Source organism: Pseudoliparis swirei, chromosome 3 (assembly GCF_029220125.1).
Source record: "Pseudoliparis swirei isolate HS2019 ecotype Mariana Trench chromosome 3, NWPU_hadal_v1, whole genome shotgun sequence".
In the NCBI taxonomy this organism is placed as follows: domain Eukaryota; kingdom Metazoa; phylum Chordata; class Actinopteri; order Perciformes; family Liparidae; genus Pseudoliparis; species Pseudoliparis swirei.
In genome coordinates, this window is record NC_079390.1 from 20,182,606 (window position 1) to 20,196,601 (window position 13,996).

General features: G+C 40.2%; 1 long non-coding RNA gene across 1 annotated transcript; it reads right to left on the minus strand.

Annotated features, from left to right (window-relative positions):
* Window positions 1-6,479: 6,479 nt before the first annotated feature.
* LOC130191861 (uncharacterized) lies at window positions 6,480-10,546 on the minus strand. Its single transcript, XR_008831272.1, has 5 exons — window positions 10,467-10,546; window positions 10,081-10,114; window positions 9,491-9,619; window positions 8,006-8,323; window positions 6,480-7,254 (listed from the first exon to the last, which is right to left on the minus strand). It is a non-coding gene; the product is annotated as an uncharacterized LOC130191861 (long non-coding RNA).
* Window positions 10,547-13,996: the final 3,450 nt, after the last annotated feature.

The window sequence follows — 13,996 nt, forward strand, 5'->3', positions numbered from 1 at the left end:
AGCTGAGGGAACGTGGTGGGTGATAATTCCCACTTGAAACACGTCCCGTCTGACCGTGGGGCCTCGTCAAAATGTCCCACTTCGCCCACTAGAAGGAGCTGTGTGCAGTGCTCATGGTCCAGGTAGGGTCAGATGACTTGAGAATGTAGTCTAAATCAATATTGAAAGTATGCACCTTGTTATATAAAAAGAAGAAATGGATGACATGAAAATCTTATATTTTCTCTTTTTTTTTTTAAAGGGCTCAAAATATTTTCCGAGCAAATAAAATGTATTTTTTCAATCGTGCTCTCTTCACACGAGAGGAGCACTTACTTTAAAATGTTGATTTTCCATTTGCACTGCAATTTAAAAAGGCCATAAATCATCAAACTAATAACAATAGGTTCCCAACAAAACAACCTGAGAGGAACAGCTCACTGCACTTTGATAAACAGTAGAACATATTTGGCATTTAGAACCGGTCAAAACAAATTCCCCTCACAAAGACCTGCCGGCATTAACTTAAAGCCTATTTTGATAAGTAATCCTTGACAATGGAACTCTAATCTGCTTTCAAGTTGTTTTCAAATGTAATCTGTTTGCGTAATCTCAACCACGTGTTATCCGTTACCTGATGCTGATATGTATTATATATTATTGAGAAGTCAGCACCTTGAAATGAGTACCTTTTGGTTATCTGACCAACTGAATAATGTATAGATTGTTAACTGGGAAGAAAACTGAGTGTGACCTGGACTAACGGTTTACTGCAGGGCGTCTTTCCCTCTTTCTTGTCCTCGAGCCCCTGAGCCAGTTGAAGCCGTAGGGGAAAGAAGTGCGTGTTTGTGTTGTGTGTTTTGTGTTGTGCGCGCGTGTGATTAGGTTTCTGTGGCTTAGACAGAAGATCCGTTAGCCAGGGAGCCAATGGTTGAGGAGAAAATATAAAGTTATTGGAGCAGGGCCGAGTGCCTCTCACTGGGATGGTTTTGATAGATGCAGCCAGTGGGGAAAATGACATGATGGGAACCCGGCATCCTCGGGTTGTGGGAAAATAGGGCTGGTGTTAATCAACCTAATATAAATCAGACGTAGTCCGTTGAATCAAAATTGGCATAACAATATGACCCAGTTTGATTGATTGCATCCAAAGACATCATATATCATAATGATCTATTGGATGGATTGCTATGGCACAGACATGCATTGCTCCTAGAGACTGACTTCAGTGATCACCTGACTCCTCTTGCTCCATGACATTTTAAGTTTTTTGTGTGAAATATATCAATTACAAATACATACCCCCAATTGCCAGTATATAATGAATCATTAACTCTTATGAGAGATGTTATTATAAGGAAAAGGAAGAGAGAAAAACATTCGTTCATCCGTTTCGCCCAGACTAGTGGGAAACATCCAAAATACACATTAAGCTGCTTATTTTACTACCTATTTCCTGTTAGCATTAGCTAATGCCTGATTTTCATATTTCACACATGTTCATATTTCAACATTCAGAAAAAGTATAAAACCAAAAAAGTATTTGTTTAATAGCCTAAGGACTTTGGGGAAGTTTTAATGCCAATATATTAGTTGATTTATATATTTTTACCGATTCACAAATAAAAGAAACATCCCTTATTAGTTTGGTTTTATTAAAATGTTGCATCTTTACAGCTACAGATAGGACATTCCCCTCCCCCAACATGCATGCACACGCAGTCCCTCTGGCTCCCTTGCACACCATATGGGCCGATCACACAGCTCAGGGGTATTAACAGTAATGTGACTGCATGGGAGCAGTGTTGTTTTCGTTCTCGTATCTAAGCGCTCTCTTGACACTTACATAGCTAATGACCATAAAACCGTGAAGGCCTCATGTAGGCTAAAGTCCACTTTAAAGTGCAGCTGTGATATTACAGGAGGTGTTGTCGATATTATGTAATCAAATTAGTATGGTTGAAGTTCATTTACTGGAAACAAATCTAAAATTAAATGTAGGCCCCTTGCCTTTATGAAGCTGTAACCAGGTCAAGGCTAAATTATAAAGGATCCGCTTTAAAAACTCGTTCTTCCAATTCAAGAAGTCAAGAGGAAAACATCCCATTCATGTGGATCCTCCGAGCACACTAGATCTCTTTGCTCATAGAAGGTAAGAAGTGGGCAGCCTTGACGGTAAGCTTTGCATCATAGGAAAATATCCAACAGCGTCGTGAAAATGAGACAGCCGAGCATGTAAAATCAATTGAAATATGTTGCACGTAAAAACATACCATATTACATAATTGGATACTTTTTTCTCCCAGAGGGAGGCGATAACGAGCAGCCATGCAAAGTACCTTCCGCCAACTGCCCTAAAACCACGAAGAAGAAGAACTCGGTCGATCGTGACGCAACTTCCTGTGTACTCTACTTTATTTAATTATTTTGTTGCCCCTTTACGGTTTCTGTGTTTATATAACGCTAACTATCACTACGTATACGTATCTATTCTCTGAATGTGTACATGCTAAACCCATGTCACCATTTTTATTTTATTTTTTATCTCAGCGTTAGCTTAGCTGCTCGCTCAGCCTCCTCAATAACCGGCGCTAACCGTGACGCGGTTATTTGTGCTAATAGTGCCGTCGTTAAATACGCATCACCAGCCGCTGTTCACTGTCCGTTTGGAGCCCGATTTTCCCAACACGTGGTAATCTATGGGCGCGACCGTCACGCAGGGACCGTAACCCGAGGAGAAGACAGTCGGCGAGTTACGTCACTACACCGCCAGCTGGGTGTCTGTGTCACTGAAATAATCCTCCCCACAAAGAAGCGTTACTTCCCTTCACGTGTGGATTTCATGAATCTACTTATCATCCTCCTCCTCTGGCGTTGATGAAGTGGTCCACTATAAGCACCTGATCAAATTAAGGTCCACCAGCATGTTCTAATTATACCACATACGAGCATCCCAACAAGAAATAATGTTTTCATACATATCAAAACCTCAAAAGTTGTAATGATTCCACTGCCTATAGTCTGCATATGATACGTTTGTGAAACATGGATCCATCATTACATGAAGCCTCCCCGTCTGACTTCACTGATGCCCTTTGCTTGGTTTAGTAAACTAAATGTACAATTACATTTGATTAATGGGGGTTCTTGTGATCGTGCTTTACTGAACAAACATGATTTGAATCGGGCCTGCTAGAAGATTAGAGCATGTGTGTCATCAATCATAACTGGAAGTGTTCTACGTCTAAAGAGTGTGTTGAATAACAACTGTGCACTGCATGAGCAGCCTTTGCCTATAAATAAAAACCAGCAAGTCAGCAGTGCAGAGGCAACATGCGACAAATGAGTGTCTAAATTGTCTATTCATTTTATAATAAATCAACTCAGGGGGGTTGAATACTGTATATAGCCTAACAGACATAAAACATTTTGAAACAATGTAAATGTGCCGCATTTATGGAGGAGGCGTATATGTTGCTTAATTTCTTGGAGAGGAACATTGAGTGATTTGAATTGTGAGTCGTGACGTAAACTTGCTCGGGGTAAAAACCTCCACTCGATCATTTCCCATCAAGCATTGCGTTTCTGCGTGTCCTTTTGTATCTGATGATCTCCTGAAAACTTCTACTCCAATCAGAGCTGCTGTCAGTCCCCAGAGCCCCCGTCCTCTGGAATAACACCGCCCTCCCTCGTTTATCCCTCTTGTCCTGTCTGAGCAGGACCGTTGGCTGGGATATCTCTCTCTCTCTCCCCCTCCCTTCCTCCCTCTCCATTCCAGATGTGGACCTGTGGACCTTCGTCTTCCAGGAGATCCCGCCTCGCCTCCTCCTCTTCTTTCTCTCCCCTACTCTCTCTGTCTCTCTCTCTCTCTATTAACCTCTCTCACCCTCTCTCTCCCTTTCTCCCTCTCCATTCCAGTCGTTTGGCTGTGGACCTTCGTCTTCCAGGAGATCCCGCCTCGCCTCCTCCTCTTCTCACTCTCTCTCTCTCTCTCTCTCTCTTACCCTCTCTCACCTTCTCTCCCTTCCTCCCTCTCCATTCCAGTTGTTTGGCTGTGGACCTTTGTCTTCCAGGAGAATCCGCCTCTCCTCCTCCTCTTCTCTCTCTCTCCCTCTCCCTCTGTGTGCGTGTTTTCCGTCTCTTATCTGTGTGAATGGTGTGCTTGAGCTTTGCCTCCAGTGTGTGTTTAGTCTGTCCTCTTTCGTAGGTCTCCATGGTGGAGCGAGGGTCATGTGGGTCATGTGGGTCAGGTGCTATCTGTTTGCCGGCACCTGGAAGCTGCTCGACGTGATCGTTTTTCTTCTTTCTTTCTTTTTACGATCTATAATGTCGTCATCCTGATAGTCTGTGCTGTACGTCTACTGCTGCTCAATTCTTTCCACAACATTTATTGCACTTCTGTTCTTCCTTCACCGATAAATAAAACAATCTCAATTGCCGATAACCAAAGCACTGAAGCAATACCATTGATAGATAGATAGATATATACTTTATTAATCCCCAAGGGGAAATTTGTCGTTACAAGTAGCAGCACCAATAAACCAAACACACAAGAATAAAAACAAAACACAAATATAAAAAACAGGGATGAAAGATATAGAAGTATACAAAGTAAACAAAACAAAATATATATACATATACAACACACATGCATACACAACACACAACATCAATGACAAATCAAATTCAAAAATATTAAATATAGACAGTGTGCAAAATGCAGAGTGTGTATATGTGTGCAGTGCAAATGAAATGTATGTGTGTAGTGCAAACAAATGAAATGTGTGAAGTGCAGATCAACATAGTGTGGATATGAAGTTATTATTGCAGTTATTGCACTATGATCTGGCAAGAGGTGATCTGTTATAGAGCCTCATAGCCGTCGGCAGGAATGTTCTCCTGTATCTGTCCTTGTGGCAGCGGAGCGTGAGGAGACGTCTGGAGAAAGTCCTCCTCTGTCCCTGTAGGAGGTGGTGGAGAGGGTGGTCCGGGTTGTCCAATATGGACAGCTGTTTCTTCAACGTCCTCCTCTCCACCACCTGTTCCAGGTGCTCCAGCTGGCAGCCGATGATGGAGCCAGCCTTCCTAACCAGTTTGTTGAGACGGCTGGTGTCACCGGCTCCGATGCTGCTCCCCCAGCAGACAATGGCAAAGTGCAGCACACTGGCCACAACCGACTGGTAGAATAACTCCAGCATCTTGCTGCACACGTTGAAGGATCGAAGCTTTCTCAGGACAAAGAGTCGACTCATCCCTTCTTGTACACAGCGTTGATGTTGGCCTTCCAGTTCAGTCGGCTGTCGATGGAGACGCCCAGGTACTTGTACTCCTCCACCATGTCCACGTCCACTCCCAGGACACTCAGAGGTGGAGGAGCTGTCGCCTTCCTCCTGAAGTCCACCACCATCTCTCTGGTCTTGGCCACGTTCAGCCGCAGGTGGTTCTCATCGGCCCACTTTACAAAGTCACTCACCACTGCCCTGTACTCCTCCTCCCGTCCATCCCTAATACACCCGACCACTGCAGAATCATCAGAGTACTTCTGCAGATGGCATGACTCCGTGTTGTACTGGAAGTCACTGGTGTACAGGGTGAAGAGGAAGGGAGACAGAACAGTTCCCTGTGGGGCTCCAACATCACTGACCACCGTTCCAGACAGCACACGCCCCATTCTGACAAACTGTGGTCTGCCTGTGAGGTAGTCAGTGATCCAGGAGATGGTGGACGCGTCCACACCGACCACCCGCAGCTTCTCACTCAGCAGCAGTGGCTGGATGGTGTTAAATGCACTGGAGAAGTCAAAGAAAGTGACTCTCACAGAGACACCGGTTCCATCCAGGTGCGACTGAGCTTGTTGCAGCAGGTAGATGATTGTGCTTTGTACCAGCGTATTACACCCACAATCTTTGACAGTTGGAATTTGTATTACAAGTTATATTTCACTTGGTTTATATCAGCTATCACAAACTATACCCTATAGTCCCTTACTTATGGCTAAAGAAGCATTTGCATGTTTAATATTAGCTCACACACACACACTGGTTATAACATAGAGCAAAGTCAGAATTTGCCAATAAGGTTAATCTTGGTTATAAATAATAAGTTTGTACAGATCAAAAGGACCTACAAGCATTATTATAACTTATAAGTGGTGAATTATTAGGCTCAGTGAGAGAAGATAAATATATCAGGTAGTTAACCCGTGCCTCATTTAGAGCAAACATATTTAACATTTTACTGTAATGACTTACCACATCAATAGTTATGTCTGACGAGGTATTTCATCAAGACTCTTCGTGAGCAAAGTCCATCATTGAGATTGGCTTTGAAAGCTCAATAAAAAAACTGGTAAATTGTCCTCGATTTGAGATTTTATCAAGCTCCTATAGTTCTAATCACAAGAAGGAATTAACAGACTCAGCACCGAGACGTTAACCACATAGCTTTGGTTATTGTTTTGTAACAAAGATGTGATATTAGGTCACATAAATCAATTAAGAGACCAATGGAAAACAGTCATTTATTAAATGTATAGATTGATTACAAAGCTTTTTTTCTCCGAGCCCAGTCAACAGTCAACACAACATACTCAACTGAAAAGAATATCTCAAGGAATATCTGTATTCATGAAATGTATTCGTTTTTTCTCCTGTTTTTGTTTAGTTCTCACAGAAGAGCAAGAAAGAGGAGTATTGTTCTGCATTTTCCGTATCCCAGTGGCATTGAGTCACCAATTTATTTTTTCTCTGAGATCCCACGACCTGCACATGATTCACACGCTGTAGACTGCTATTGTAAAAAAGAAAAGTAGTTATTAATAATTCTGCCATGTTGTTTAGCTACCCTGAATATTGAAATACAAAAGACCAAAGTTATTAGATGTGAAGGATATTAAGATATATACTGTATAATAGAGCAAACCTTCCCGACAATTAAATGTAATCCATTCTAAAAAAATACTTTTCATTCTATTTCAAACTAAAAGCATCGTTTTCAACCACTGAATAAAAAACATGACACAAATATAATAAGTATATTAAAAAAACATCTATATCTCAACTGTTAGTCTTTATGATTAATATGATATGAAGATTATTTAGTAGTCAAATTTACTTTAATGTCTTCCTCTTGGCCCAAGTCATTCATGTCATATTGTTTTATTCTGATTTGAGCCTGTCAGACATTAAGATATGTTCATTGTCCAGTTGAAGGGGTCAGGATTTGAATGGCCTCAGATCCTGTTTGTGTACTTCAGCGCGCCAAAGATACCTCCACCTGAAAGTAGAAACAATTATTTTTTTATTGTTCAATCTAAACCTGCATGCTTTCTTTTTAATTATTGTACTGTGTATGATGAGAATTATCCATGATTTGTGAAACTTTTTCTTTCTGTCTGCCAGTTCTCCTTGCATTGCTATTCAGGTGGACAGTGGATTGTTATGGAAGCCCCATCATTGCTAGTAAAATGTAAAACATAAATAAATAACAGGAATAAAAAAGGAGAAATGCTTAAATCCTGGAAATTAATAAATACAGAATTCCAAAATGATCCGATTATCTTGAGATTTAAGATAATAAAGAAAAGTTAAAGAAAGCATTAGGATGTCAATGTGATTTATTATCTTATCATTTTGATCTAGAAAGTCAAAGGTTTGATTGGGTATTTCATAATCTCAATTTAGGCAACAGCCACTAAATTAGGATTTCGTGTCTCACAAGATTAATATTTTGATCATTGGTGAGAATGGGCTTCTACACACAGTGATACCAGTACATTGGTTCACACTGGGCTATAACCCCAGTCACTGCGCATCTCTCAATGGGTTGTTCTGAACTCTGAAGTCTGCATTTATTTAGCCGTTCGTGATCAGCAAGAGGCGGCAGTCGTGCCAAAGAAACATTTCTTATCCTTGCGTTGTTCAATATCAAATTGCCAAATCGTGATAAATGGGTATCAGGATGATGATGTCATTGAGGACGCAGAAATGAGGTGTGTATGTAAAAGGTGGGCTTGCACTGTACTCACCAAGAGCAGCCACCCCGGCGATGGAGCCAATGGCAATGCCAGCTATAGCTCCAGATGAGAGTCCTTCTGGTGAACCTCCCTCCACAGACCCGCCTGTCGGGATTGCAGGTGTTCCCGTAACAGTTGCATTTTCTGTAGACGGTCCAGTAGTGTTGGATGGACCAGTGCTGGACGGACCAGGGCTGGACGGACCAGGGCTGGACGGACCAGGACTGGACGGACCAGGACTGGATAGATCAGGTGTCGTGGCATTCATGCTAGATGTTGAATTTGAGGGACTGATGGTCGTAGAATTTAACTGCCCTCCACACGGGATCACTGCATCAGTGAAAACAAAAAGACAGAAAAGGGTTGAAGGATAATCATTCAAATGTCCCCGATATGATAGCACATTCAAAATGCATGTTGACTTAGATTGAGATGTCCAGCAGTGCAGGTAGCAACTGCACGCAAGTGCTGACTTCTTCTCAACTTTAATTTTTGTAATTTTGCTGTGAGTTGAGATAACGTGTGAATTGGTCTTTAGTTCATCATAACCAACAGTATTCACGGAGCAATTTAATATTTGAGGGTTAAGATTGTGGTCTCTATTGCATGTGTAAGAACTATATATTTTAAATTAATTCTAGGAACAATGTCAAAGATAATAAACCTAATCATTGACCAAATAGGGCCACAGCTTGACTAAGCCTTTAAACAAACACCATCGACATTTATGACCCTAAAACTATGACCTCCATCTATCAACCTCCGGGTTTTACTCCAATAAAAAGGAAAAAATACTTTTAATAAATTGCTAAAAGTTCATACCCAGCTAAACAAGTTATTTATCATTAAGTAGGAATTCAAACAGTATTCCTCAACCCAATTTCACGCATATCCATTTTCTGCTAATATTTTGGGACTGTTTTATATGAAGAGATCACAGAAGAGTCCCGTTTGTTCCTTCAAATGTCCAATGTTCAGATGACTGAACCCACTGATAATTTCCATTGTTATACATCATTATAAAAAAGAATTTGGAACCACTTTCTTTTGAGGCAGCATGTATAAAGGGGTTATATGGTCTTACTAATGTTTTGTAAATCAGTTAAAAGCATTAATGAGAACAACTTTTGGATTGCCAGGTTGTGAAATGTCCCTTTGACTTGTTGGACCGTATGACCACTTAGCTTCTAAAATAACGTATAACAATTACAAATGAAGACTTAATGACTGTGTGTCTTAGAATAATTAATGTTATATTATATTATATTAACATTTGTTCCCTGAACCATGAACATTTATTAAAGGATTTCCAACATGTATAACTGGATAGCAAACAGGAAACACATCTCTTGTTAATGATCTATAAAGCATGAGTAAAGTATGTATTAATCATCAGTGAAGCTATTGGTTACAACTTAATAACTCTGGGAACCTTATTAGATGGTGTTACCAAGAAAACTCTCTCAAGCAAATGTGGATATTATTGTATTTCTTTACCTGTGCCGAGAAGGCAAAGAACAAGGAAAGGAAGATTCAGCTGCATTGTCTCAGTGTGTCAGTGCCACAAAAGCCGAGGAGTGGTCTGTCTTGAAAGATGTCTTTTGGATGACGAGCAGCTGCTGGAATCTGCAAAATTAGACCATATCTTGGTCATAAACAGTCGACGTATTCTTAAAAAAAGACATTTCTTAGATGTACTTTTGCACAGCAAAAAAAAAAACTTCACAAAATCAACTTGAAGTCACATTTTACTTGTCGAAAAGAGTTTCCAATGACCTACAATTCGTCATTCACTTGATATGTAGAGTCAACATCAGTTTTCTAATTAAAATGAATGCTATTCTGAAATAAAATCAAAATTGTGGTCATATGAGCTGCTGTTTGATGACCCTATCCATAGCACTGTTCCTGACAAATAGAAGAAACCAAAAACATACAATCACAAAAAATACGTTACTTTAAAGATTAAATTTTCTGTGGTCATATCTGAGAATGTTTTTCTTTGTAATAAAGATGCATCTGTGCTGCATGTGAGATTCTATGGAGAAGTCCAGATTTTCTTCTTTGAGGAAAGCTGTGTTACTCACCTGAGAGGCTGTCAATGATGACTTTCTTCTTTTCCTGTAAGACCAGGGGATATTCAGCTTTTATGACCTCTTTATCACACCAGCCCATCATCTCTAGCCCTCCCATCTTTTATGTGTGTGTGTGTGTGTGTGTGTGTGTGTGTGTGTGTGTGTGTGTGTGTGTGTGTGTGTGTGTGTGTGTGTGTGTGTGTGTGTGTGTGTGTGTGTGTGTGTGTGTGTGTGTGTGTGTGTGCATTTGTGTTGTAATATATTACCACAGCTCAGCCAGGGGGACATGGCATGTATTGATTTAATAGGCTTATTATTGCTTACCACAGGGCTATATTTGTTTTTTATGGCTCACTCACTGCTGCACATTTAGGAGACATCGGTCAGGAAGTACTTACCACCTCCCCATAATGCCTAAAGGCAAAAGTGGAGCTCGGAGTGTGGCTGGACGAAGCACGAGGAGCAGCCTGAAGTCGAGCTAACTGCTAGCGAATGTGTGTCCTTCGATAGCATGTCTTTAATAGGAAGAGAAATAAATAATCAATACTCTGCCAAAAAGTCTGTCCAAGCTCCCTGTGCCCTGGTGGCAGCCAATCAAGAACATGACAGATGAAAGCAACGTGGAATACAGGTGGGGTGGGAGAGTCTGGTCAACACAGATTGTGACACTGATCGCATCCTGTTTCTTATCAACAGTCAACATTGGTTTCATTGTACAATATCCATCTTTGTCCAACCTTCACCAAATAGTTTTTGTGGCTAAACCAAACAAGATCTCTACCATCATAAAGAAAATACAGTATAACAATACACCCAATAGAAGGCCTTAGTTTGCAGAAATACTTACGGAGTGAATTGCCCTTCTCTTGCAGTCACAGCACTGGTTTCCGTTAGCTTGTCCTTGAGTCAGCAGCGCTACCTAAACTAGCCGGTGTGCATCGGTAACTGGAGCAATAAAGATTGATCCAATGGGCAACTCGGCCTTGCAGACCGAGGTTGCCGTCAACATGTCCTCCAGTCTGAGCTCTGCTCAGCAGACTGTGGCTGAAAACACACAGTCACCACAGCACGGCCGCATGCCATTTACATGGAAACGGTGTCGAAGAGTCACAGCTGACAATTTTTCCGAGTGACCAAAAACAATCCCTGATAGCCCAGTCAGCACTTCCCCCATTGATGGCCAGTATAAAAGACACTGTTAACTTGAATGTGTACTCTTTATTTTAAAAAACAGTCTGTAGAAAACATTTAGTTGTTTTGGTGTACAAATGTGTACATGTGTTGCCGTCATGCAGAGGTTGTGTCATTGGTCACATCATGTGGAATCCAAAGAGAAGACACTTTGTACCCATAATCACTTGGTGAGCGAGTTGCATTTGAGTTGCTGATTGTTGGATGAGAGTTGGATCGAGATCTCCCGTCTACAGCGCATGACCAGCTGGTTAGCGTAACTCAAAGACTTTAATGAGAGGGAAACAGCGAGCCTTGCCCTGTCCAAAGTCCTGCTAATATCACTGTCAAATGTCAAATGTACACTACCGTTCAAAAGTTTGGGGTCATCCAGACAATTTCATGTCTTCCATGAAAACTCACTTTTATTCATCAAATGAATTGAAAATTGAATAGAAAATATAGTCAAGACATTGATAAGGTTAGAAATAATGATTAATATTTGCAGTATTAATTTTGTTCTTCAAACTTCAAGCTCAAAGGAAGGCCAGTTGTATAGCTTATATCACCAGCATAACTGTTTTCAGCTGTGCTAACATAATTGCACAAGGGTTTTCTAATCAGATATTAGTCTTCTAAGGCGATTAGCAAACACAATGTACCATTAGAACACTGGAGTGATAGTTGATGGAAATGGGCCTCTATACACCTATGGAGATATTTCATTAGAAACCAGACGTTTCCACCTAGAATAGTCATTTACCACATTAACAATGTATAGTGTGTATTTTTGATTAATGTTATCTTTATTGAAAAAACAGTGCTTTTCTTTGAAAAATAAAGACATTTCTAAGTGACCCCAAACTTTTGAACAGTAGTGTATGCACAGAAATACTTAAATACTGTTTTATTGTTTGGGTGAGGTTGGGTGCAGCAAGAGATAAAAACGAGCTGTTGCTTGTCTGACATGCCAAAGCTGGAGAATAGGACAACTGTGTTGTTAAAGGGATGCTTCACATTAAAATGCATTAAAACAACAAAACTATCGATAGAAATAGATGAAATAGAAGAAAAGATAACTAATCTATGGTATAGACACAATTATGATGGATGTCAGTTTGTTCCAGAGAAAAGGACCATTTTACCAAAAAGATCTCTCACAAGATCTGGATCTCCCTCTTCAGTTGAGCAACCACTGCGTGATGATCCGTCATGATTGGACTGGGTGGTAATCAGTGAGCGGGTCAGAAATGTACTAAGGAAGCCGAACCATTAAGTTCTTCATCGTCGTTCCGTATTGCACTGGGAGCCACTGGAGTGGTTTGAGTACTGGAGTAATTCAGTGTGTTTTGACTTGAGCTGGAGCTTTTGCGATTGTCTTTTTCCAGCACACAATCAAGCAGAAGAGCAATACAGACGTCTAATCTGATTGAGATGAATGCACGATCATCTTGACATACGAATCTTCTTTGGATGTACCTCCCAATTGATAAAACAGTGTTCTCGTTATTTAATTACATTCAATTAAATGTAGTATGCAAGCTTGTTTATGGGACAGAGATAACCTTATTAGAAAGTGACTATAAATGACATTATGTTGTATCTCTACTAATTGCCAAGCAGAAGCATGTTTAAATATAAAACAAAAATCCATGGATTGTGGGACCCTTTACTAGATGCTACCAAACAAACACCGATGTGCCCATCGTTCACAGCCTGTTATTACCAGCGTGACGAACAATCTGCTCTTGTTTGCTCTTCGACTGTTATGATAATATTTGTGGAAGCTGTCTTGACATTTGTGCAGTACCGCCAATGTGTTTTGGAACATGATATTGAGACACATTCCTCTTAATGACAAGTCGATATAGAAGTAGTGATACGGCAACGGAAGTCCGGTCATTTTTTGTCTGATTGAGTTGTTTATGACATTCTGCACAAGCTGTACTTTATACAACAAATATCAAGGACAACAGCAACAAGAGAGCAGTTTTCTGTAACCTCCACCTAAATACTCCAATACTAAATACTTGAATGGTATTGGTGAATTTGCGTGGCTAAGAACTAGATATGTATGTATTAATGGTTATAACATGGCAGTAGGTGGCTTTTATGGTATTACACTTTGGTATTTGGAGTACAGAGCCATCAACTAAGACAAGATACATTTCGATCAAATGTACCTTTATTAATCCCAAAGGTTTTTTGCACCAAAGGTTATTAAAAAATACATTACCAAAATTCTGAATGATTAACACACGAACACTATATGATATCTATTATCTGAAAGCCTGGTGACGCAAGATGACACCTGATACGGATTAAAGAATCTACCATATAAAAAACAATAAAAGCACTGAGGACAATTTCCTACAACCATAAAGTAGTTTGTAGTGGGAAGTGAAACCTATCTCTTGGCTCACGTAGGGCGTAACACTATTTTAATTCCCTGTTTCTTTCCTATTTAAATGTGTTTTTAATTATTTTACCCAGCAACTGGAGATCAGGCAGAAACATGACTGCTACAAGTGCACTACACATAATGGATTAAAAAACGCATACATCTTTGATGAGCTACGGTAATGCCATTACACTTTTAAGGAAAGACACATTTGCTAAAACATTCTTTTTAATATACAGGTCAAATTTTATATTTTGGGCTATATTTTCGCCATAACATCAAAAGCATTAGATAATGCGTCATCTGCAAAACCTTTCAGAAAACTTGTAATACAAAAAAATATTGCCTTTATTTTTA